Here is a 25,744-nt window from a genome sequence, read left to right on the forward strand (position 1 = left end):
TTTGATATCAGAATAGATAAGATGACACAAATGCCTGCCCTATAAACCTGCAAGTGGAGACACAGCCATGCTGATTTCTCTATTTCACATCCCAATCATATAGAGCAAACTACGTAGGTATCAAGTCTTCACCCTTCCCTGAATTCCTGACTCTTGATCCTTTATGTATTATTGAATGTCAGCTCGAAAAAGCTTACCCAAAAGAAGATTAGTAGCAGCTTTGAACTAAGCACGTCAGGGAACTGATTCCATCACCAAATAGGGGTTTTTCGGTGGCCATTTCTCGGTCTGTAAGGCAAAGGCCATTGTCTGGGTTTTTGCTTTACATTACTCTGTTTACATTACTTCACTGGTATGGAAAAGTTTTTGAAGCAGATGTACGTTTCAGCTGTGGTCCTTCTGCTTTTCATAGCCATTTATGTGGAAACCAAAGATAAATATGCTTAGCGGAACAAAGCTATGATCCATATAATAGAGCTTTTTTGGGGAAAAGATAAGATAGAGATGAAAAGGGCTTGGTTGCATTTTGTTGTACAGATTAACATGGGCCTAGTCAATATTCAGCAGCATCCATTTTAATTTAAGCTTAATTCTTGATTGTACAACCAGGCAGCATTTTGGATACCTCAAAAATAATCTTCCAATAAAAACCTCTTACAAGTATTGGTTCATTCAGTTTCATAGCATGCATAATGAAAGCACAGGGCTGCAGGTGATGGAAATCACCCTTAACTGGTCAGAATCGCTGGACAAACTGCAGCTGATATTCAGCCAGCATTCACACATCATGCTTTTCATGTTAAGCCATACTTAACCATGGCTTAATAGAATTAGACAGTCTAGTAAAGAGCATCTGGATGGAGTCAAACAGGGATGTGCAGTCAGGGGAGGCAGGGGAGGCGGGGCCTCACCAGTGTCATGAGGAAAAGAAAATTAAATTAAAAGGAAAAAGGCTAAGGTAGTTGTTGCCAGAATGACGCTGCTTAGTGCTAACTGCAGTGGGAGGTGAGAGAATTACGGGCCTCCTTTGCATAAGGAATTTTTCGCCTTTTAACCCTTGCTCAGAGTTAAGCAAGGGTTAAAAGGTGAAAAATTCCTTATGCAAAGGAGGCATGTGGTTCTCTGCCTCCTGGTCTGTTTTTTTTACATTTTCATCATGGCGGACAAGAGGAGAGTTGAAATGATTCTGACACAGCTGGAAAAGGTGGGTCCGAGGGAGGGGGCAGGGGGGAGGAATTCAAAATTCCAATCATCCATCCCCTATAATATGCAACTATAAAGTAATATTTGATGTTTGACCGAGTATATAAGTGTAGTAATATGGGACATCATTTTGAAATGGTCAGTTTCCTATTGAAAATTATAGTTATTCTTGAACACTTCCCAAAATTCACTGCAACATGTATGTATTATTTGGTTCACCAGTTGAAACAGAAATAGTTCCCTGAAGAATATTTAAAGTGGTAAAAAGAAGCTGACTTCTTCAAATGAGGAGCCCGGACGAGGCTGGAGCGAGAGCCGCGGAAGCAAAAGGTGAAGAGGGGTGGGGGTGGGGGTGTTCCAAGAGGCCCCTTCCCTTTTTTGCACTCCGCAAGCCAGGCCCGCAGCGGCAAGAGGCTTAGCTCTGCTTCTATTGCCCTCCCTCCGCTCCAGAGAAGCCGGCCGCGGGCGAGTCTCCGCAGCCCCAGTTCCATCTCCAAGCAGCCCCGGGAGGAAATGGGCCAGCCCTGCTTCCCTCCCCGACTTTCTGGGAGCGGAGGACCCACATTACGCTCCCCCTTCCAAGCCCTGAGTGGCCAGCCTTTCGCCTCTGCAGCTCTCGCTCCAGCCTCGTCCGGGCTTCTCCTTGGCGTCTTGTCCATCCTTCATTATTTTACCCTGGCGACGAAGGGGGGATTCTGAGGGCCTGCCTGAACAGCGCTAGAATAGAGAAACACAAGGGAACTAATTTTTTTCCCTCCCTTGTCTCTGAAGAAACGGCGATTACCTCACGCTCGGAAATGGCTTCGCTTCCACCTTTCGCTCCCTTTGGGACCGCCAGCGAGTCTTGGGCCAGGTTCCTGGAGCGGTTTGAGTGCTTTTTAATCGCCAATAACAATCACAATCTGCCAATGGACCGCAAGTGCAGTTTCTTTTTAAGCTCCTGCATTTATAGATCCATGATGGTGAACCTATGGCATGCATGTGCCAGAGGTGGCACGCAGAGACCTCTTTGTGGGTATGTGCGCTGTCCGTTGCCAGCTGCTCTTCTGGTTTCTGGCTGGTCTTCATGGGCACCGAAGCACCAGAAAACAGCTGAAAAATGCCCCCCCCCCAAAACAGCCTGAAAATGGCCTGAAAAACAGGCATGCATGCACCAGCCAGCTTGTCTTTGGGCTTCCAGTGCTCTGATGTATGCGAAGACCAGCTGGCTGCACACGCATGTGCACCAGCCAGCTGGTCTTCGGGTTTTCATCGCGCACACATGCACATGTGTGCACGCACGTTCCGGTTTGGCATTCAGTGCTGAAAAGGTTTGCCATCACTGTTATAGATGATAAAGCATTACGTAGCTGGTGAAAGTGATGAGAGCAATAATAGCAAGCAAGGGAGCAACATTCGGGCGAAGAAAGTACTCTGATTAATGGTGACAAAAACATGTCACCTGCTGTTTTCTTCAAGGCTGGATAAAAGAGAGAGTCATTCCTATGGCAGCCAGGAGTCGAAAGGAGTGCAACTGTTCCCTAGGCAACTCCTTGTCCACCCTAAAACCTTCCAAGAGCTTCTCCTGCTCAGGCTTGAATTCCAGCTATAAGACTAGTTGGAACAATAGGGAACTGTTTGCCCTCCCCCCGCTCTCTCTTTAAGTCTCTTGACAACTCAGAACAAATCATCTTTAGTTCCAGAAAGTCAGGAAGAGTAACACAATTGATGGGACTACACATAAGATGCTGTTTGTCAAATGACAAACTGCTTTGAAAAAGTCGTTTAGGGTAATAAAGCCTCCCTGTGTTATCCTTCACTATGGCTGGGATTGTACTCAGTTCAAGCTGGGTAGGTTGAAGTTTGACTACCATGTCAATTTCAGCCTTAGGGCTGTTTCGTGACACTCCTTCGCCTCTCTTCTCCCGATCTTTTCTGGGAAATATTTCTTCTTTCTGGCCACACAAACAGGGCTGAGATTTATCGCTTTAGCAAGCCACAGCATATGCTTTGTTCTTTCCTTGCAGATCTCCCGATAGATCCAAGAGCAAGTCAAAAGGAATCACAGATTTCCCCCTTTAATGGCATCATCCAAATGACAAGAATATCGCTGCATTACGTTTATGGCCCTTCCCCAGCACTCTGCTCAAGTACTACGGTATCTACCCATCCTTAAATCTGGAGGAAACAATCTGCTGTCATTTTTGCTGTCCCATTGTCCTGGTTTGTGATTGTGTCTTTCCTAATCATCAATGTGATTGGTTTACAACTCAGGCTTCCCAGTGAGAAAAGCAAAAAAACAAAAACAAAACCTTATTAAACATTAATCAGGTAACTGCAGAAGAATGAGAAACTTGCCTTGGGAACCCTGCCTATTAGGATCATCCTGGATGATTTTTTTTTCTAGCTTCCCTCTCTTACATCATTTGGAATCTCCAAAGGTAAAACAATGGAAGAAAGATATGAGAAGGCACCAGAACAGAAACAGTCTCAGAAAGGAAGGAGGTAGAGCCTAACAAGATAAGGCATCCAACTCGGTGTAGTAGAGTAAGAGAACTGAAATGTCTTCACTGGAGCAAATGACAAATACATGGAAACTAGCAAAAAAAAAAAAAAGCAACAAGAATCCAATTCAACATCCCTGATTATTTTCCTGATTCTGCCAGGAGGAAAAAGGGTGGGGTGGGGTGGGTGATAAGTTGGAAAGGAACTCAGGAAACAAAACCTGAATGGAAAAGACAAACACTGAAAGAGAAACGGCTGTGGTGGAGGTTGGCTAGTGACCTGTAGGAAGTTAAAACCCACCCTTCTCCTAGAAAAATGAAATATCCTGGGAAGTATTGAAAAGGCAGAGTATTATATTTCCCTGGATAAGAAATGGAGAAACATGTTTTTTAGGTAGGAAACAGGCTCACTCTTAGTAGCCCCCACCTTTGTCAATGGGCCATTAAAATGCCAGAGCCAGTCTATTCTACATAACAAAGATCCCCCTTCAGCTCCACGGTGATGGGATTAAGGCATGGTAGTATTAGCCCTTTACCCATCTCACCACAGGGCACTGGGGAAGAAGCGATGCTCAACCAAAAGTGGACTCACAGCCTACAGAGTTGCCCTTGCATGGCCCCATGGGAGTCTGACAACCAATCAGAATACAAGCTCAAGCTCATAGGCCAGAGAGGGCATAAAACCAGGGACTTTCAGCCTCTCGGTCTCTTTTTCTTCTTCACCTTCCTCTTCCCCTTCCTCTTCCTCTCCCTTCCTCTTCCTCTTCTTTCTATCCACCCCTCCCATTCCATTCTTCTTCTTCTTCTTCCTCTTCCTCTTCCTCTTCCTCTTCCTCTTCCTCTTCCTCTTCCTCTTCCTCTTCCTCCTCCTCCTCCTCCTCTTCCTCTTCTTCTTCTTCTTTTCTTCTTCTTTTTCTCCTTCTCCTTCTCCTTCTTCCTCTTCCTCCCCTCCCATTCTATTCTATAGAATATTCTATACTATTTTAACAACCTGGTTAAGCATTGGGATTTTGTCTCCAGGAAGAAAATGTTTGCAGGTTCATTTAGTGACAGTTCAAAGTTACAAAAAGTGTTTTTCACACTTATGATGGCAGCATCCCCGTGGACACGTGATTTATGTTCGGATGCCTGACAACATTTACACAGGTAGCCCTTGACTTACAACAGTTCAAAGTTACAACAACACTGAAAAAAGTGACTTATGGTGATTTTTCACCCTTATGACCATTGCAGCATCCCTGGGGTCACTTGATTTACATTTGGACGCTTTTTGATTGGCTCATATTTATGGGCGGGGCTTCAGCAACATTCTAGAAGGTGCACAGACATTTCCACTCCCTTCTTTGCTGACTTTGCGGAGTGCTCGCTTCTCTTGTGCTATAGTTTTTCTTCTGTCCTCAGATGTCTGGCAGCTTTGATGGATCAGCATGCACCGTGCCGATCAGTCTTGTGCCAGGGTGTCCCAGGAAGTGGTGTCGTTATCCAGGGACTTGAAGGAGGGTTAGCCAGGGGTGGGATTTGGAGGTTCTCTGAACCAGCCATAACGTTAGCTAGCGGTTCTCCCAATCCTGGGCAAACCCGTAGCAGCCCATCCATGGCCCCAAAACTTGTAGCCTTCCAGAAGACCATAAACATTTGGTTCTTCATAAACACAGGCACTGGGTAGGAGCCTAAGGGTAGCTTTTGAGATATCTGTCTAGGGATGACTGAAGTGCCAGGTTTTTTTTTTTTAAAAAAAATACATTTATTTAGGGAGTTTTTAAGTTTAGGTTTTATTTGCATTTTTCTTATTTTATAATATTATGGCTTTGATATTGATGGAAAGGCATGTCTTTCTGGGTTCGGCTCCAAGTGGGGAAAAAGACACTGGAGACATGGAGGCTGCTTGGAAAGATGGTTTAATGGAGGACAGGACCACATGGCTTGAGTCCTGAAAAGGTGATCACATGCTTCAATGTTGGTGGAGAAGAAGAGAAGGGCTGAGGGAGGGGCTTTCTAGGCTTTTTATAACCTGTTCAGTCCCACCTCTCTGTTTCCTGTTCCTGTGTAAGAAATGTATTCTGATTGGTTGTCAGACTCCCATGGGGCCAGGCAGGGGCAACTCTCTAGGCTGTGTTTTGAATCCAGGTTTGGTTGAGTTCTCAGATGCCATGTGGTCATTTGGGGCCAATATTATCGTGCTTTCCTGTAGCTGAAGTGGAGAAGTCTTTATTATGTAAAGACTAGCTTGGCCTTCTTAATGGCCCATTAACAAAGTGGGGATGGGCAGGAAGCTACGGGCAGCTATTCTGTCTTTTAAAACATGTTTCTTTCTTTTCACATCCAGAGAAATATTCTGCCTTTTCAATATTTCCTAGGATATTTCATTTTTCTGAGAGAAGGCTGGGTGAAAACTTCCTACAATACCTTTATTACTGTTGTGAGTGACTTGGAGCTGTGCTTTAAGATAGGCAGCTGTGCACATTTTTAAAATAAATAAAAAAGTAAATTCATAACTCAAACGTTTCCCCTATAGGTATGGGAATAATGCAGCAGGAAGTGAGTGCATCTAACTCACCCTGATTGGTTTTGAAAAAACTAAGGGAGAAGGGGAGGTCAAAGAGCCAATTTAGTGTAGCAGTTAATACCACGCTAGAAACTGTGAGTTTGGTCCCATTTTAGGCACAAAGCTAGATGAGCCAGTCACTCTCCCAGCCCTAGATAAACCATTTCTGAAAAATGTGCCAGATAAACTAGACATAAATATCTAGACATTTGTCTAAATAATTGCCAGAAATCAACAATGCCCCCACTACACAAAAGGAGGGTTTAACTAGTTATTGTTTGAACGGAAGAGCACTGGAAATAGAAGGCCTACAATTTACAGAAGGGGATAAAAGACATTCACAAGGAAGGGAATCGTAAATAATTTCCATTGTGTTGCGAGAAAATTATTGAGATGTGTCCAGTTAGTCCATAGGAATCGCACTCAACCCAAGTTTTCTCTTCCTTTTAGATATGCAAGGCAGTTTTCCTTGAATGTCTTGCTTACAAATCCCAGTCAGCCTGTTTGTCCATCTCATAAATAATCAGTACTTGGAACTGAACTGAAATACATCTGGCATGCATCACCTTAAAAGGCGGACACTGGATAATATTTGGAAAACACATTTTATCATTCCTTCTTCAAATCAAAGTCTGGCATTTTTGCAGAGGAGTTATCTAAATTTCTCATCGGTCCACCACTGACTGTATCCAGATCCATGTATCTTAAAGAACACATTAAAGATAAGGACGTTGTGGCTTGGCTCTTACTCAGAAGTAATTTAATAACGGGAAATTTTATCTGTTCAACTCATCAGTACCATTCTGGAGGTCACAGTGACTAGTCAATTACTACCACTGTATTCAAACAGAAAGAGAAGAATGATAAACAAATTATCATGTCTCAACATAGGAGGTTTTTGTATGGTCTGTGCTTGCTGGCCCAGCAAATGGTTTTTTGGCTTCAGCATAAAGTTGCTAATTACCTTTGGCTGTCATTAAAATTAGCCTCAGGGGAATTGAATTGCAGCGAGGCCCAGAAACTATTTTAATACCATGGAAATAAAAGTAAGATGATAGCAAGATTGCTTCACATAGACCAGAGGCAGGGTTAGAAAAAGTCATTTTAGTGGGATTGTCATTTCATTTCATTTCATTTCATTTATTATATTTATATGCCGCCCTTTTCCCCCGAAGGGGACTCAGGGCGGCTGACAAATCAAATCTGGGAAGGGGGGGGGGGTACAGACAAAAAAAATAAAAAACAAACATGACAATACATAATTTAAAACACACAACAGTCATACCATTCGAGACGGGAGCAACAGCTCTTTAGCCCCAGGCCTGTCGGAACAGCCAGGTTTTAACGGCTTTGCGGAAGGCCTGGAGGGTGGTGAGGGTTCGAATCTCCACAGGGAGTTCGTTCCAAAGGGTCGGAGCAGCCACAGAGAAGGCTCTCCTCCGGGTAGTCGCCAGTCGACACTGGCCGGCGGATGGAATTCGGAGGAGGCCTAATCTGTGGGATCTAATCGGTCTAGTGGAGGTAATTGGCAGCAGGCGGTCTCTCATTGTCATCAATGTCAGTAGCACAAACTGAGAATGTGCCTCTTTGATGAGCCCATCACAGCGTGGACAGATGCTTTTCATATCTTTAGGTTCCTCAGGTAAAACAGCAGGGTGCTGGTAGTTTGGCTGGCCTTGGTTTGTCAGGGAAGTGCTGGTAGAACTGACAAACCAAATTGGCGATCAGAAATTGAGTAGTAATAACAAGGAAATAACAATAATAATAAGGAAATGTTGATGGATAATATTTAATGATATATACAAGTCAGAGGTGGGTTCCTACCAGTTCGCACCTATTCGGTAGAACCGGTTCGTCAAATCTACCGAACCGGTTAGAAGAGGTTCCACCAGTGGACCTGGAAAGCAGGCCACACCTACAGAAGAGGTTCCCAAATTTTTTGAAACCCACCACTGGTTCTTGGATATGATTATTCTACACTATCATGCTCATATTTATAAAACTCAGCGCCTCTGTGAAAGGTAAGGATGACTACTGCGTTTGTGGTGCAATCAGAACATTGCGTGTGTTGAAGTTGTTTTAATGCAAACCAAAGATGCCTTTTAAAAAACAAGTTTACATCATATTCTTATGCATGCCAGTGCTGTGTGTGAGGTAATTTAAGGTGGTTCTGACAAGTGTCGTCGGCATCTTCATATCCGGTCACATGGGCAGCAAGCCACTCCCATCCGGTCACATGGGCGGCAAGCCACTCCCACAAAGGAGGCCACACCCACAGAGTAGGTTCAAACAATTTTTGAAACCCAACACTGATACAGGTGTGTTGTACTAGCAAAAGCAAATTGGACAGAAGTGTTAACTTGTGAGTTATGGGGGGAAAAAGAGAGGGGCTGTTAGATATCCTACCAACTGACTTTCTTCTAGAATATGTCACAAAGATGTAAAGTTATGGCAGACTCATTGAGATTGCAAAAGTAAGCCAGTAGGTGGTTGTGTCTTCAAATATAAATGATTTTAGATAAAAACACGTTTAAGTAATTGTAATCAAATGAAAATTGTGGTACTGTGATAGTAAAATACACAAACTCTAAAATGTACAACTCAGTTTGAATGAAGTATATGTAATGATTGTGGAAGAAACGCACGAAATGTATCTGTAACTAATTGACACGCTTTCTACAAGATGTAATGAAAGATGTTTTTTTTTTCTTGTGTTTTGGTTTAATAAAAATAATAAAAAATCATTTTTAAAAAAGAAATTGAGTAGCCCTTTCAATGAATCAAATTTTGGATGCCCTTGCCTCTTTCCCTAGAATGTAACATTTCTTCCACCTCATATTCTGGTTCTCCTTCTACCATGACTGGCAGTGGAGAGTGTCACTCTGGGATCTTATTGTCCTTGTGGAGGCATCTCTGGCAAGTGATGCTCAGTGAAAGACTGGATGCACTTCATTGAAGAAGGCAATAGTAGGTGGAAGGTCACAGGGTTGCTTTGACAGAGAACTTCAAATGAGCTTTGAGAGCTGAAAAAACTTGTTCGATGGGAAGCGAAACATCTTCAAAGAAAATCCAGAAAATCCAGTTGCCTCTTGAAAAAGCACCTTTGGGTTCCAATGTGCTTACAAACTTGGCGTCTAGCCTCTTGGAAGGTCTTGAAGTGACTAAGAACCTAGAAGAGAGCCAAACTTTGTCTCTTACTGCCCTCCTGCCAATGTACATCGGCTGCCTTCTTGTAAGCCTGTTTTGCTTGGTCAAGTAAAGCTGTGGTCATTGTTAGTTTCTGATTAAGTGTCCAAAGTCTTTCCCATTTAGCCAATTCCACATTGTAACTAAAAATTTTCGCCCAGGCAATCATAGTTTCTTTAACATATTCTTCCTCAAATTTATATTCCAGCAGAAATCTTTACAGCACTTTGATCAACCTATCTTCTGTGTCTATCAGAAGTTTGTCTGATGTGTGTAGATTCTTGTGATTAGTGTTGACCTCTATAGGAAAGCGCACTCCTTCTAGGAAGTGTATCTCCAGTGTTGTAATGCTGATTTAATGGCAAGGAGTTCTTTATTAAAGATGTCGTAATTTCGTTCTGGAACTGTCAGGGCTCTGGAAAAGAACATGCATGGAAGAAGGCTGATGTCTCCCTTTCTGTCTTGCAAGATAACTGTTCCAATGGCTACATCTGAAGCATCTGTCTGGGCAATAAATCTCTTGGATGTGTCTGGGTGCTGAAGCAGGGCCTGGGAAGCAAAAAGTTGCTCCAGCTCTTCCAAGGGTGATTGGTGTGTAGGAGTCTAAGCAAATTTCACTCCCTTCTCACTCATTTGGATCAACGGTTTGGCTTTATGAGCAGATCCTGGTATACATTTTCTGTAGAAGTTAGCAAAGCCCAGGAAGCATTGGATGTTTTTGGCTGAGTGAGGGGCTTGCCAGTCAAACACAGCCCCCAAAGCACCAAAATTTATCTCAGCAACAAAATTAGTGGCTGGGTATTTTGGGGAGACAGAGGTAGAATGATCAGATATGAAGCAAGGACCTTCATGGGGGTCAGTCATAAAAGTCAAGATAGTGACCACAATCATTCAAAGTCCTGATTTTTTTTTCTATCTTTCATGCAAACAGCTCATATATAAAAGCAGCAGGGCTACAGCTGCCATTATAGCTTATCTAACTATTAGTGCCCAGTGGCTTTGTTCACACATTTCTTTAATGGGTCTTGTGGAATTCTAGCATAGCATGGTTTGGGAATTCATCCATTAGAATCTTAAGCCAGACTATATCATTTAGCATGTTAATTGTAGCAAACCAACTGAGTTGTATCCAACAAGCCATTTAACTAAACCATGATTAAATGCAACATGTGAACCTAGTTAGTCTGCTTGAATAGTCTAGCATTCTCATCTTCCTTTAAGGAGAAGTGTTAATCCCAGAAATTAAAGTTAGGTCAATGAAATCCTTTTCATTGTGAGACCCATCATAGCAACAAAATATAACAACAGCCAAAGCACTCCCTGATTTTGACTTGGTTCTGTGTGCCCAGTGGACAAAGAAATGGAATGGAAGTGTGTAAAACTCAAGTGGTGCCAGTGAGGAAGAGTTTCCAATTGTTCTTCTCACGTGATTGACCATTCTAGAGTAGGAAAAATAATTGTTGAGAATTTAGTGCCTAGAGGTTCATGTGGGAAGAGTTCCATAGGTTGTGATCTCATCCATATTACTTGGGAATAAATGCTATCAAATCAAATACAGCTAGTCCTCAACTTACAACAGCCCATTTAGTGAACGTTCAAAGTTACAATAGCACTGAAAAAAGTGACTTGTGACCGTTTTTCATACTTACGATCATTGCAGCTTCCCAGGATCACATGATCAACATTCAGATGTTTGGCAACTAGTTGATATTTGTGACCGTTGGAGTATCCCGCGGTTATGTGATTCCCTCTTGTGACCTTCTGTCAAACAAAGTCAATGTGGAATCCAGATTCACTTAACAATCATGTTACTAACTTAACAAATGCAATGGTTTACTTAACAACTGTGGCAAGAAAAGTCATACATCGGGGCAAACATTCTTAACAACTTTTTCACTTAGCAACATAAATTTTGGGCTCAATTGTGGTTGTAACTCAAGGACTACCTATAGCCTTATTCTGATCAAAATATCAGTGTTCCAAATAGCATCCAGAATTAAATCAGAGTTCAAGGCATAGCTTACATCAAAGTTCCAATTTAATAAGAGAGACATGTTGGTACAAACTGTGGAAACCCGAATCTGAAAGCTTCCTGGGTTTCTACGCAGTTGAAAATTCAAAACCTTGCCCCCACACCCACAAGTTCATCACATGGTCCAATCTTCTACAGCCATGCTGGCATTTCCACCCATCTAGTTTCGGTCAGGTGCAGAGGTGCGGAGACAAAGAATGACCTTGGGCTTCTAGAAAAGAATTTTTTTATTTTGACAACAACACATTCTACTCCTTACGATTCCTCCCCCACAATTCCCCACTAATGAAACAGCATAGTAAAATAAGAGAGAGTGTGGCAGGCCAAAGATCCTAAAAGGAATATGACTGTAGGCCTCACAGGAGTGAGCTAGGCCTTGATGATTATGCCACAAATCTTGGCATAATCATCAAGGCCTGCCTGTGGATCTGCGTTACAAAAAAACAAAAGCAAAACAAAAAGTTGAATAAATCCAGATCAGGAGAAACCAAATGAATAAAGCATCGCCTAACACGTTGGCAAGGACTACTAAAAACAGAAAGAAAAAAATGCACTGTTTTACTACACACTAAAAATGTATTGCACTGCATTTTGAAGGTGTGTGTGGGTTTTTTGTGACGTACTAAAAATGTAACAGTATTTTCAACCATCTAAGGGTGGGTCTGACCCAAGTTATAAATATAGTGCAAAGGACATCATTGTACTTCCCGTAATATTCCCCTGGGTATAGGTGGGGAAATAGATACTCTGCTCCATGCTAGCTTAATTCCTGCCATTGTACTTTGGAGTATATTGCTGTAGCCTCCAATCTCTGAAAGGAGCTTGAGGTTATCATCTCTAGGTCATTCACAAGCCCTAAAATCAGGGAGCGTGTTTTTTTGCAGAGCAAACTTGGCCATAAATCAGGGCGAACATGCTCAGTAGCTTGTGATAAATGTCATTGTTTTCATACACTTCCCAACACACTCAAGGTGACGACAACTGATGATTTGCCAACTTCATTTCATTCAACTCCCTTCCTAGCCAGTCTTTTTAAAAAAAAAAAACTCAATGACAGGAAAATTCGCAAGATTACTTCTTTATGTTATAAATAATAACATCCTGCAAAGAGGCCAGGGAACAAAGTCACAAAAGATGAAGCAGAACACAAGATGCGGCTTTAGACAAGATTGAGTCATCTGTCTATCTGGTCCAGTGGTGGGTTACTATCGATTTGGCCCCGATTCGGCCAAACCAGTAGTGATTTGGTGGCCTGGGTCGCTAGAACTGGCAGTGACCCAGGCCTGCCATTCCCCTGAACTGGTTCTCTTGTTTTTGGCTTCTGCACATGTGCAGAAGCATTTTTATAGTACTGTGCATGCATGCACAGGGCGCAGCGCAATCATGAGCAAACTGGCAGTAGCGGCTGCTGGAACCCACCCCTAATCTGGTCCATATTAGCCACTCTCTGCTTAGCAGTCAAACTGCAAACAACCAATCAGAGCTCTTTTGAATCTCTATCTATTTGGCCATCGATCTGGAGATATTTAAATTAAACCTTAACTTGCAGAGACCTATTGCGGTCTTTTTCTTTTCCCATAACCTGCCCTTGAAAGAACAATATGAAATTATGGCTAAGTGATTCATTCTAGCAGCCAAGATTCATTCTAGAAGTTTGAGAGGACTCAGGATTCAATGTAAAAGATTGTGTATACAGTCTATCATAATATGGTGCTTTGAGGGAGTTCTGACTGGAATCTGGCTTTCACATATCAGTTCTTTATCAAAATTGGTTCAATTTAGCCACTGTGGCTCTGTTTGGCTTGACAATTGCTGTTCCCTTCTCCAGTCTCATTAATATAAAGAACAATGTCCACAAGTGAAGGTCATCTGTTGCTGGAAGATGTCAGGTTGGAAGAAGCTGCTGAAGATAGTTATAAAAAGTGACTTGAAAGTACAAATAAACAAGTAGGCAAACGTTTAGTCAAGCACCCAATTTCAGGCAAAGTTGGCAGAAGATCATTTCCTATGGTTTTCCTGAAACTGACCTCAAGGTCAGTGTTGGTGAACCTTTTCAGCACCAAGTGCCGAAACAGGAGTGCATGTGCATGAGCGCACACCAGTGGAGGGTTTCAAATTTGTTTAGAACCTCTTCTGTAGGTGTGGCCTGCTTTGTGGGAGTGGCTTGCTGGCCATATGACCAGGTGGGAGTGCTTGGCAGTCAGGTGACTGGGTAGGCATGGCCAACTTGTAAAATGTGGTGAAACTCACTTAACAACGCACTTGCTTAGCAACCGAAATGTTTGCTCAGGAACTCTGGCATTGAAGCACATAAGTCTTAAAGCTGTCAAGTTACAAGACACTTGCACCTCTAACCCTTTAGAAAAAAAACCTCCCAGGGGTGTTCAAACTTGACAGCTTTAAGACTTGTGGACTTCAACTCCCAGAAGTTCTCCTCTCGCTCTTCATCTTGATGATGTGCGGACGAGCGGGGGGAGGGAGCTGGAACCGGTTCTAAATGGCACTGTAGATTTGTGGAACCTCTTCTATAGAAGAGGTTAGAACTGGCAGGAACCCACCCCTGGCGCACACCCACATACCGGAAACTGGAAGACCCGCCGCCCATGTGCACGCTGGGAAGATGATCCTCTGGTTCCTGGCACATGCATGTGCACAAGCCACCTGGTCTTCCAGTTTCTGGTGTGCATGGTCGTGCAAAGGCCAGCTGGCCAGAGTGCATGTGCGAGCCAGAAACAGGAATATCATCTTCCCAGCACGTGCATGCGCGCCGAGTGGCTGCTCTTCTGGTTTCCGGTGCTCCCACGCATATAAAGACCAGCTGGCCGGCACACAGAAGAGCAATGGGTGATGTCTCGCATGCCCATAGAGATGGCTCTGTGTGTCACTTCTGTCATGTGTGCCATAGGTTCTCCATCGCAGCTCTAGGTGCTCCACTTTATGGTGGAAATCCAAGTGGTTGAAAAGCCACTTAGTCATTATTAAACACTGCTTCTTTCTTTAGACACAAAGCAAGATGTATATAAGAAGTTCATGCTTGAAAGGTGGCTTCACCCATTTTGACGGAGGTTTTGTCGGTATCTGCCATGCTTTCTATAGGAAATCCCCAGGAAGCTATTAGGATCTTGAGAACTGAAAATAAGACCTTCATTTTTACTTCACTAAACTATTCTTTTGTATGATAATAGAATCCTGGGTGGCCCCTCAGTTGCTCTTATTTTCGCAGTTGCAAAAAGTTATTGTAAGTTTTCACTCTAATGAATTTCAGTTCCTTTCATGTCATTTGAATCCTGCAGAATGAGGAACCTTTGTTGTGGTCAAATTCCACTCAGCCTTGATTAGCGAATGGTCAAAGATTGGGCTAATCTTATACCTAGTGTTCTACATATTAGCCACATTCCTTGCCTTGGAGAAGCCATAAGTAAGATTTAGCCACACTGTTTATTGGATTCATATGATCAAACCAGATGCAAGTCAGCAAAACCTGAAGAAGATACAAGTGAACAAAATTCCTAAAACTCTCTCATATCTCTCTGTCAGAAGAGCTGAGGGAAGCACATAAAATGATATTTGTTCTTAACATGTGAACCTTGGTGACTAATTTCAGCCACTGAACCTGTTGCTAACATTTTAAACAGTTTTTTTTCATTTCTCAAACTTATATAGGTTTCATTTTCTGAAATCAATTCCTCTTCCTTTTGGGGTCTGGAATTTGTTTTTCTTTTAATTATAATCCGTTTTAACATGTCCTTTTCATTGGTGCATTTTCACACAAAGTACAAAAATGATTTCCTTCCAATTATATGAATTTCTTTCTCCAAATATATACATGACTCCCCCAGAGATATTTAGATGGATAGGTTATTGGCTTCAAACTACCACAAGATAAAACTTGTGGTAAGTATGTAGGGTAGAAAGATCAACCAGAGGCCAATGGTTGTTGGGAAATAAAGTTTCAGGTTAATTCTCTTAAATTCCTCTCGGCTTATGAAGAACAATTTCTGAAATTTAGGAAATGGATGAGCTTCTACATAGTTCACTACTGTCCACTTCTCTGTCATACATGTGGGGCTAAGAATCTTAATATCACTTTGCTAGTCTCCAACAGGCAGCTTCCATCACAATTTACAGAAAAAGTATTTTTTTTAATTTTCCCAATTACATATTTAATCATGGGAAAGAATGCTCTGGCAATGACATTTTCTATATGAATCACAAATCTTGAGTGTATTCAGATAGATGCACATTCCAAAGATTAATTTTGGATAATATTATTTCATAAGCCTCAGATCTTCCAACTTTAATGTGATTCTGTGCAGATTAAAAAAATAGTTGGCTAAAATCCCCTTCAAATTAGGCTTTGATTATGCAATCATTCCTGTCCCCGTCATGGAATTTTACAGGAAATGAATGTTCTTTTCTGCGTGAAATTCCCTGATGTTTTCCTCAGCATCAGTTATTTTCTGGGTTTTTTTAAAACTTTCCTTTAAATGTTCATTAAACCAAAAAGAAATGCAAGCTGTACAATGCTTCCTAGTTAGTTGGGCAAGAAGCCCTCTGAAAATATCTCAAAGGTTAAAGGTTTATACTTTAATAAATGACTAACAACAAAACACAGCTGAAATATTAATGAGAGCAGTGATGACATATTCAGAATAAGAAGCAACTGAAAATGTCATGCCTGTGCTTTCCCATCCTTGAACTACTCCGGCTAAATTTTGACTTGTGAAACGGAGAATATGCACGGAATGCAAACCAATTATTGGTTCCTATGTGAGCCCCCAAAACTACTTATGTATAAAGTTATAAGCTCTCTCAGTACAGCTGTGATGCAGTTCTTGATCTTCTCCATTTTCACATGGTGCATGTCTCCTTTTGAGGGATAACTTGCATTCTTTGATCCTGAGCCCAGCAAAGATTACAGCAACCTGAATATATTACCATTTTCCACACAAGAAGAACATTATTTGTTCTAAGATTAAATCTTTTAGTAGCTTGGAACACAGTGTTGCACAGACCTGCATAATGAATCCAATTTAAAATTTGTGGGATAGAATAGAACAGAATAACAGAGTTGGAAGGAACCTTGGAGGTCTTCTAGTCCAACCCCCTGCTTAGGCAGGAAACACTACACCACTTCAGACAAATGGTTATCTGACATCTTCTTTAAAACTTCCAGTGTTGGAGCATCCACAACTTCTGGAGGCAAGTAGCTCCACTGATTAATTGTTCTGTCAGGAGATTTCTTCTTAGTTCTAAGTTGCTTCTCTCCTTGATTAGTTTCTACCCATTGCTTCTTGTTCTGCTCTCAGGTACTTTGGAGAATAGTTTGACTCCCTCTTCTTTGTGGCAGCCCCTAAGATATTGGAACACTGCTACCATGCCTCCCCTAGTCCTTTTTTAAATTAAACTAGACATACCCAGTTCCTGCAACCGTTCATCATATGTTTTAGTCTCCAGTCACCTAATCATCTTTGTTGCTCTTCTCTGCACTCTTTCTAGAGTCTCCACATCATTTTTAGATCGTGGTGACCAAAAGTGAATGCAGTATCCAAGAGTGGCTTTACCAAAGCATTATAAAGTAGGCAACCTGGAGAGAGCTGTGGAAAAGGAAATGTCCTTGCAATTTGATAGATTTGGAGAGCTTTTGCAAGGAGGAGCAGGCAAAGAGTCCCAAGACAAGATGGTCCATGCGAATAAATTCCTATCCCAAAAGATTGAACACTCTCGTCAAATCAAAAAGTGCTTCAACAGAATATTAGTTTAAGGGCGTGCATACCTAGGCAACCACACTATTGTATGCTTTTATTGTCATCTTCCTCCCTAAAAGATTTCAGTTTGTTTTTCAATTGAGTTGTACCGCTTGTATGTTGTATTAAAGGTGGAAAAAAGATTTCTGAAGTGAAATGAAAATTCTGAAAATCTTGGTCTGATTTATTTCTACATCTCAGATGTACATTTTAACAGGGATACGCAGACTTTTTATTATACCCACTGCAGGTTTAAAAGAAAAATTATGCCAGGTGACAGAAATGGGGAATAAAGAGGGTTTATCCACCCCTTCCTCTTCTCCTAGCCCCCTCTTCCCCCAGCTTGTCTGTGTGTGGTTTTTCAAACCTCACAAAACATTATGTAGCTTTTGTGGGGCAGCCAAAGAAGAAAATCTCTTTTTGTTTGCTGTATGCAACTATTTTCTTTCCCATTTGCCAGGATGGCTGTTAAGGTCTTTATCATTGGAACCTCTAAAAGTATTCCAAACATTGCATTCCTCCAAGTTATGGTATCCAAGCTTATCTTCTTCAGCTTAATTCTCTCGCCTAGCCTTTGGATCTGTTCCTTTCCATTCTTTTCCCCTTTCCCCTCATTATGTCTGGGAAATGAGATTCATGGGATCATGAAATCGTGAGCAGAGGACGATAGCAGGAAAGAACATGGTTCCCATACTTTTTCACTGGATTATTTAATTAGAAGAAATGAACCATCTGGAGTGGTAAGAAAAAAACAGATCCAGAACGGAGTCTCAAATCCCACATAGCAATAGCAATAGCAATAGCAGTTAGACTTATATACTACTTCATAGGGCTTTCAGCCCTCTCTAAGCGGTTTACAGAGTCAGCATATTGCCCTCAACAATCCGGGTCCTCATTTTACCCACCTCGGAAGGATGGAAGGCTGAGTCAACCTTGAGCCGGTAAGATTTGAACAGCCGAACTGCAGAACTGCAGTCAGCTGAAGTAGCCTGCAGTGCTTCATTTAACCACTGCGCCACCTCGGCTCTCTCATGGAGACTTCAATCTATATGTTTCTCCATTTGATTAAAATTAATCACTACAGGTGATAAATAATTACATAAGCAGGGTTCTCTCCTCTTTTCATTTGCTTGCTGCGTCCATATTCCTATGATCTGGAAACTACAAAAGGCTATATAGTTATTGACTCATCAAAATGAATTCAGCCTACCAGCAAGTAAGTAAGGTGGCGCAGTGGTTAGGGTGCAGTACTGCAGGCCACTTCAGCTGACTGTTATCTGCAGTTCAGCGGTTCTAATCTCACCAGCTCAAGGTTGATTCAGCCTTCCAACCTTCCGAGGTGGGTGAAATGAAGACCCAGACTGTGGGGGAGATATGCTGACTCTGTAAACCACTTAGAGAGGGCTGAAAGCCCTATGAAGCGGTATATAAGTCTAACTGCTATTGCTACTGCTAAGTACTGTGCTTACCAAGGCCTTGTTTTCTGATGGTCCACGAAAGTAGCAAAAACAAGATGTTGGAAGAAAAATCCAGTCCAGTTGCAAGCTGGGAGAAAGACGCTGGAAATAAAATGGGGGCTGGCTACAAGGAAAGAAGGCCTCTGTTTATTTGGTTTCCGGAAACTTCAGTGACAGCAGCATGTGTCTGGGGTGGCTGACAAAATGGCTGAGCGAGTGGATCGATTTTTATAGACTTCTTGGGTTTGGTGATTGAGATGCTCCAGGGGGTTGTGCAATATAGTGAGCCTCATGTCTTTTGCTATTCTTATGGTGATGGGTAAATCCTATTATGTCTTAAAGGTCATGTCCTATCCTTAGAATTTGGGCAGGGGGTATAAATTCTCAATCTCATCAGCTCCAGCCTTCTGTGGGAATTGTGGTTGAAGGCATTTTGTTTGTGAATAGGATGGACTGATTTCTGTAAATGGATACTGAATGGAATATTCCAGTTTTCTCAATAGATACAAAAGTGTCTCATTCATAAAATTTAACTGTTGGAGGGACTGCCTGTAGTGTTTTCCTGGTAATGGAGAGAAGTGAATGATTTGATCCTAGAAAAGCCTTCTTTCTGGTGGGGAGAAGGGGTGATAACTTCCTACAAAGAGATTTACGGAGCCTTTGATGACTATCATATTTGACTATGCCTAGACTGTTGGACACACAAGTCACACTCGCCTAGCAAATTAATATATGCTGCTTGTGAGATTTGCCCCATTCTACCACTTTTCTTGCCACATTTGTTAAGTGAATCACTGAAGTTGTTAAGTTAGTAACACGGTTGTTCCGTGAGGTTCCACCACAAAACCGCATTTGACTAAAGTGCGCTCGACGAAACCGCGTAGCTGACATCATCAACAGGGCGACAACAGCGCGGAGACAGAAGCACGCTGTAAACGCTAAACCTAAAATTAAACCCTTAACCTAACCCTAACCCTAACCCTAACCCTAACCCTTAACCTAACCCTAAAGCTAACCCTAAAGCTAACCCTAAAGCTAACCCTAACCCTTACCTTAAGTTGAATCGGCTTGCTTTCAAAGCGCTATTTAAAGCGCCCTTCTTTCTCCGCGCTCGCTGTTGTCGCCCTTTTGATGACATCAGCGACGCGGTTTAATCGGGCACGGCTTAGTCGTGCATGGTTTTGTCGTGCCACGGTTCCGTGAATCTGGCTTCCCCATTGCCTTTGTTTGTCAGAAGGTCACAAAAGCTGATTAGCTCCAGTAATTGGGTTGGATTCAATAGTGGTTGTAAAGTAAGTCAAGGACTACATGTATTGCTTAAGGTAGGCCATGGGGAAGCAAACTTAAACACCCAAAAAGCCATTTGGACCCATTTCCCACAGAAAAGAAAACACTGGGAGCCGCAAAGGTCCTAACCAGAAGCCCCCTGTTCAATTCTGGAACTGACCGGAAGGTCAGTTCCCCCACCATAGAGTCTCCTCCTAGCGCAGTGTACTTTTTCCTCTACCTGTCATAACCAAAAGCCCTATCAATTGTGGAGACAACTGGAAAACCCTTCCCTTGCCATAGAGTCTTCTCCTGGCGCACTGGACTTCCCCCCCCCCGGAAGCTCGTCTCAAAATTGTGGCACCAACCGGTGACGGAGCTGCAGCAGAGGGAGGAAAGAGCCACATGTGGCTCCAGAGCCGCAGTTTGCTGACCCCTGAGGAAGGCCAGACAAGGAAATCAAAATCATGTACACTAATTTTATTTTTATTATAAAGTTATGGTAAGAGAATATTGCATGTCTGTAGGTGCTTCCCCGCTCCCTCTTTTTCTCTTTAAGAGAACAATGTGGCTACTTCTATTTTTGTTAGGCTTGGTTGGACGTGCCATTTTTTTGAAGTAGTCATCCAGCTTTTAAGAGAGTGTGACCTCTGGATCACTGTGAGATTGATATCATTGGCATAAATAAATTTCTGAGCAACAGTTTCAGATAGGTTTTGGATAAATGAAAAATAGCAGGGAATAGCTTGTGGTAGTCCGTTATTCAACTTAAGATATCGGCTTCTATTGAATTCGGTGAAAACTTGAAATAACCTGTTACTCAATATGTTATCAACCAAGGCAATGGTAGTTATGACAAGATATAATATTGTAGGCTGCCGAGAAGAAAAATAGAGACATTTTTCATTTTTCTTTGGAATCCATTCTCCAGTTAGGAAGTTAATGCAAGGACTTGATTGCTACAATCACATTTGGGGGAAAAGCCAATCCTATTTCTTAAGATTATTCCTTCTGCCTATTACATCTGCCTAGGAAACCATGACTCAATGGCTAAGACTTGAGCTTGTCAATCAGAAACGTTTGGCAGTTCGAATCCCTAGCGCCGTGTAATGGAGTGAACTCCCGCTCCTTGTCCCACCTTCTGCCAACCTAGCAGTTCGAAAGCATGTAAAAAAAAAAATACAAGTAGAAAAATAGGAACCAACTTTGGTGGGAAAGTAGCAGCATTCTGTGTGCTTTTGGGGTTTTGTCATGTTGGGCACATGACCACGGAGATGTTTCAGACAGCACTGGCTCTTTGGCTTTGAAACAGAGATGAGCACTGCCCCCTAGAGTCAGGAACGACTAGCACATGTGTGAGGGGAACCTTTACCTTTACCTTAGGAAAACAGCAGAATCAACCTGCACATTGTTGGGCCTCTTTCTCTTTCTCTCTATTTAATTCATGGGAGATAGATAACTATGCATTACCTCAATATTACTATGTGCACATTAAGAGACAATCCATGAAATTATCTCTGTAAGGAACCATGAAATCTAAACAGAATGATATAAAAATCTTTCAAAACGTGGCTCTTCTTCCAGGCATTGGGCCAAGACAATAGATGAGCTGTCTGGGAGGTGGAACAGCTTTATACTGTTGATACGTTAAGCTTCTGAGGTTTTTTTCCTCTTTCTTTCTTTCTTTCTTTCTTTCTTTCTTTCTTTCTTTCTTTCTTTCTTTTGGAACAGTTGTTAAAATTACATGGATTTATTGAAACATTGCTTCTGGGAGATTTTATTTGATGTATGCCACTTATAGACATGATTATAAGTTGTGGGTGGCTAGATAAATCATCTAAATAATACAGAAATAAGAACAATTCAGGTCGATCTTCAGCCACCACAACATATGTGAACATTTCAAACCCAAGAATATACTTCGACAGAAGCTCACCCCAAGGATAAAACAAACAGACACAACTGAGCAATGTGTCATGTGCAGATCTGTAAATTGGGGGAACAAAACAACCACTGCATAAACGCATGGCACAAGATAGGAGTGAAAACCCATCAGGATAAACCCTCAGCAGTCCATCTCCATTTAAAACACAAAAGCCATTCTACTGAAGATAGCAAAGTCCACATTTTGGACACAGGATATGGCTGGTTTGAAAGAGGAGTCAAAGAGGGCATCTATCTCAAAATTGAACAGCCCTCTCTCAACAGAAGGAGAGGGATACGGAATTATCTACCTCCAGTCTACAACACAGTCTTTTCAGCAGTTCCAAGAAGGCTCAATACCCATTTGCACTATCCAGGTCACCCTGAGATCATAGATAAGCCTCCAAGTGGCCTCAATGACTCTCTAAAAGAATGCAAATGACCAGCTGTCTTCAAGGAGTATAAATCCTTCCATTTCCTATCATCCAGTCAGAGCTGAAGAAGCTTCTTGGATGAGAAGTGAAACATCTTCAAAGAAAAACAAGGAACTCCAGCTGCTTTTGGGGGGGGGGGGAAGGCACCTTTGAGATAACCACGATCTGGGTGGCTGAGAATTTCCATAGACAAAAATAAGAACAGTTCCAAATCATTGTGGGCTCCTGGGGAATATGGTGTCTATGACACTTCACCTTTTTTTCCTCAATGCATACCTGCTAAGCAAGTATGGATGGATAGCATTAAGTCAGCCGTGGCAAAATACAAATACTCTGAGCATGCAGTAGGAAATGCCCATCTTCCCATTAACCTAACCCTTAGAATAAAGATAAGGTGGTCATGTAAAATGCAAAAAAGGTCTGGCTGGTAGTTATACTCAAGAGAAATAGATTTTGTTTTGTTTGTCTCAGGAATGGAGGGAAAGCACAGATCCCTGTTCTTTTTGGGTTTTTTGTTCACAAAGCATCTGCAACAACCCTCTCCTACAAATTCAAATTTAAGTGATGGAACACTCCAATGCAGAGGGGTTTTTTTAGTTTGCCATTTATCTTGGATATCCTAGTTCCTTTGAGCTTTGCTTATTCTTCATCATAGTCAAGGACAGCGACCAGATGTTTCCAGCAACAACATATTATTTGTTGTGACCATGCATTCCCTAGCCTCTTAACAGGGCACCTCCCTGGAGACCGGGCAGATTCCCTGCTCCGATTGGCTTTATGTTGAACTCATTTATGAAAAATATAATAAGTAGAAAGCTGGCATGCAACAACGTTGTGCATTAATCTCAAGAGTCATCTTCATTTGCAAAATACTGATGTGCTCCACACGAGCCCCTTAAGATGGGTCTAAAGGCTGATAGGCTAAATATCTTCATTTCAGAGTTTGCTAATAACTAAAGTTTGCATGTAGCTATTTCATTCTATTATCATTTCCCCATTGCTAATATGTAGCATTTCCCAGCATGCCCCTAGGCATAAATGAAAAAAAAGCTTGTCCTAGTTACTGTAACAACAACTTCATGATGGTGGGATCCCAGCTATATCTTCATTACTTAGGGCAGATTACCCCAGCCTGCAGAAGCAATAAACATTCGGAATATCTAACACAGCTGCAGTGCTTTTTCACTTGTATATAATTTCCAAGGGTAAGAAAAAGAAACTAAAGTCATTCCATAATCATGGAAATACATACATAGTCTTACTCCCTTTTGAAGGTATGCACTGTATATTTGTAATACAAATCACTTCCAGAAGAGTAACACATGAAATCAGAATTGTCATTTTAATGTCAATATTGTAGAAGATTGGACATTAGGGGTCACTTTGTATAAAAAAGCTTCAAGAGACAGAATTTTTGTTCCAAGTTGGCTAAGAGAACCTATTATCCCTTTATACTAAATATAGAGATATGTGTACAACCCAAATACTCAAGCTTGAGCCTTTACCATACAAGGAGAAAAGGAGGTGTAACACCATTATCAGTATTTTTTCTCTTTTGTTTTATGTCAACAACCATATATAGCTGTGCTTAAAACACTCTGCTGTGGGAAATCATAAATATGTAGAGAATTCTCCTTTCAAAATACTCTTAAATATTATAGAATTTCTTTTTTAATAATGGTACATGGTTAAAATGCAGAATGGCTCAAATCAAGTACTTTTATATATTTAGCTATATCTCAACAATCATGCTACTTTAAAGGAGCACCTAAAAGTGAAAAATCAATTTTTGTACAAATATGAAATTTGGAAACATTTCAGAATTCAGAGGAAATGATTATTTATATAAAATTACAGTGATTCTGCACCACGTCTTTCATTACGAAGCTACTAAAGTGGTTTAGAACCAAGCATGAAATAAATAATATAGAGGCAAATCAAATCATGCTATAACTTAAAATCTATAAGGCAGAAGACTAGAGATTCAAGCAAAAATTTTAATTAGTCTGATTACCTAAGGCAGAGGTGTCAAACTTATGGCCCGGGGGCCAGATCCGGCTCACAGGGTGCTTAGATCTGGCCTGCGGGGCTGCCCTGGAAACAGCAAAGGGCCAGCCCATGGTGCCACTGCCAGCCAAAAAAGAGCTCGGGAGGGCCGTGCGCGATCCTCGCAAGCTCCGTGCACAACCCTCGCAAATTCATTTTTCGCTGGCAGAAGGTTGCAGGAGGCCATTGCAGCCAAAAATGGAGTTTGGGAGCCTTTGTTCACGGGCAGAGTGCTCAGGCCATCACAGGCACCCCTGACACAAGTGACGTCAAGCTCGGCTTGTCGACCTGGCCACCCGCATCCTGGTTCCCTGAGTCAAACACAACCCTGATGTGGCCCTCAATGAAATCAAGTTTGACACACCCCTGGTCTAAGGGAGAGAAAGTTTTAAAAGGCCTGAAGGATTCCAGAATGCCCTCACAGAAAAAAATATCTTGTTTTATGGTGTTGACGCTAGTTTTACTTGGGGCTCTTTATTTATACTTTTCGATTTATAATTTGTGGGGAATTTTGCCTTTTTTATTTTCTTTCTTTTGTAGCTAGCTTACCTCTTAAAGCAGATATAGCCGGGACATATGTTCCGGTGAGTTTATCACATCATGCCAAACTAATCTAATCTCCTTAGTGACAGTTGTCTGCCCCATCAGGTGAGAATCAAACCAAGACTAAAACAGAAGTTTGGCTTCCAGTTGGCCCGTTGGGCCTGTTTTTCACCCTCCCCAGGCTCCAGAAGCTTTCCTGAAGTCTGGGGAGGGCAAAAACAGCCTCCCCCTGCCCTCTGGAAGGCCGAAAATCAGCTGGCTGACACATGCATGCCTGCTGGAGCTGAGGGCTGCTGAGAGCTGCTGAGGGCTGCCGTGTGGGAAACTATGGCTCTGTGTGCACATGCCCTAGCTTTGCCATCACGGACCCTTCCAACTCTGCTAATCTGTTATCTACAAAGGCTGCAGGAAACCTGAGAATTGTCCTCAGCTACAAGAATAAAGATAAGGCAGGCCTGTTCAGAGAGATTTTATCAGACAGGACCAGTGACTTACCTTACAAGAATGCAGAAATTAGGCATCAGGAGAAAAATAATGATGCTAATTGTAGTTCAACATGGAACAGATATTCTTGGAAGGGATATATTCTTCTTCATTGGAGGCAATTACACAGAGGACAGATGGCCTTCTGTAAGGCATATGGCGATATTGGATTTATGCACTGGATTGAGATTTGGACTAGATGATCTCCAAGATCCCTTTGAATCCTTCATTTTATGATTCTAAAAATGAGAAATGCAAATGCTTAACACTGGTTTGTTTTAACCCTGCTTTGATTAATTAATATAAATGACTTTATTAATCACAACTCTTAGCCATTTACTATGATTTTAAATCACACTGAGTTCCTGCCACTAATTCAAAATTCATACTAAATTT

At 41.9% G+C, this 25,744-nt stretch overlaps 1 protein-coding gene across 1 annotated transcript in view; it reads right to left on the reverse strand.

The window, feature by feature from the left end:
• The window catches only part of LOC106555750 (WASH complex subunit 2A), a 110,233-nt gene extending 84,740 nt beyond the window's left edge, over positions 1 to 25,493 (reverse strand). Inside the window, exon 1 of the mRNA XM_087726557.1 lies at positions 25,361 to 25,493. The gene's annotated coding sequence lies outside the window, so the exon portion shown is untranslated. The remainder of the gene's footprint in view (positions 1 to 25,360) is intronic.
• Between the last annotated feature and the right edge of the window lie 251 nt (positions 25,494 to 25,744).

The sequence above is a fragment of the Thamnophis sirtalis genome, unplaced genomic scaffold (assembly GCF_051295495.1).
Source record: "Thamnophis sirtalis isolate CommonGarterSnake01/CBP01778 unplaced genomic scaffold, rThaSir2_p1.2 scaffold_12, whole genome shotgun sequence".
In the NCBI taxonomy this organism is placed as follows: Eukaryota; Metazoa; Chordata; class Lepidosauria; order Squamata; family Natricidae; genus Thamnophis; species Thamnophis sirtalis.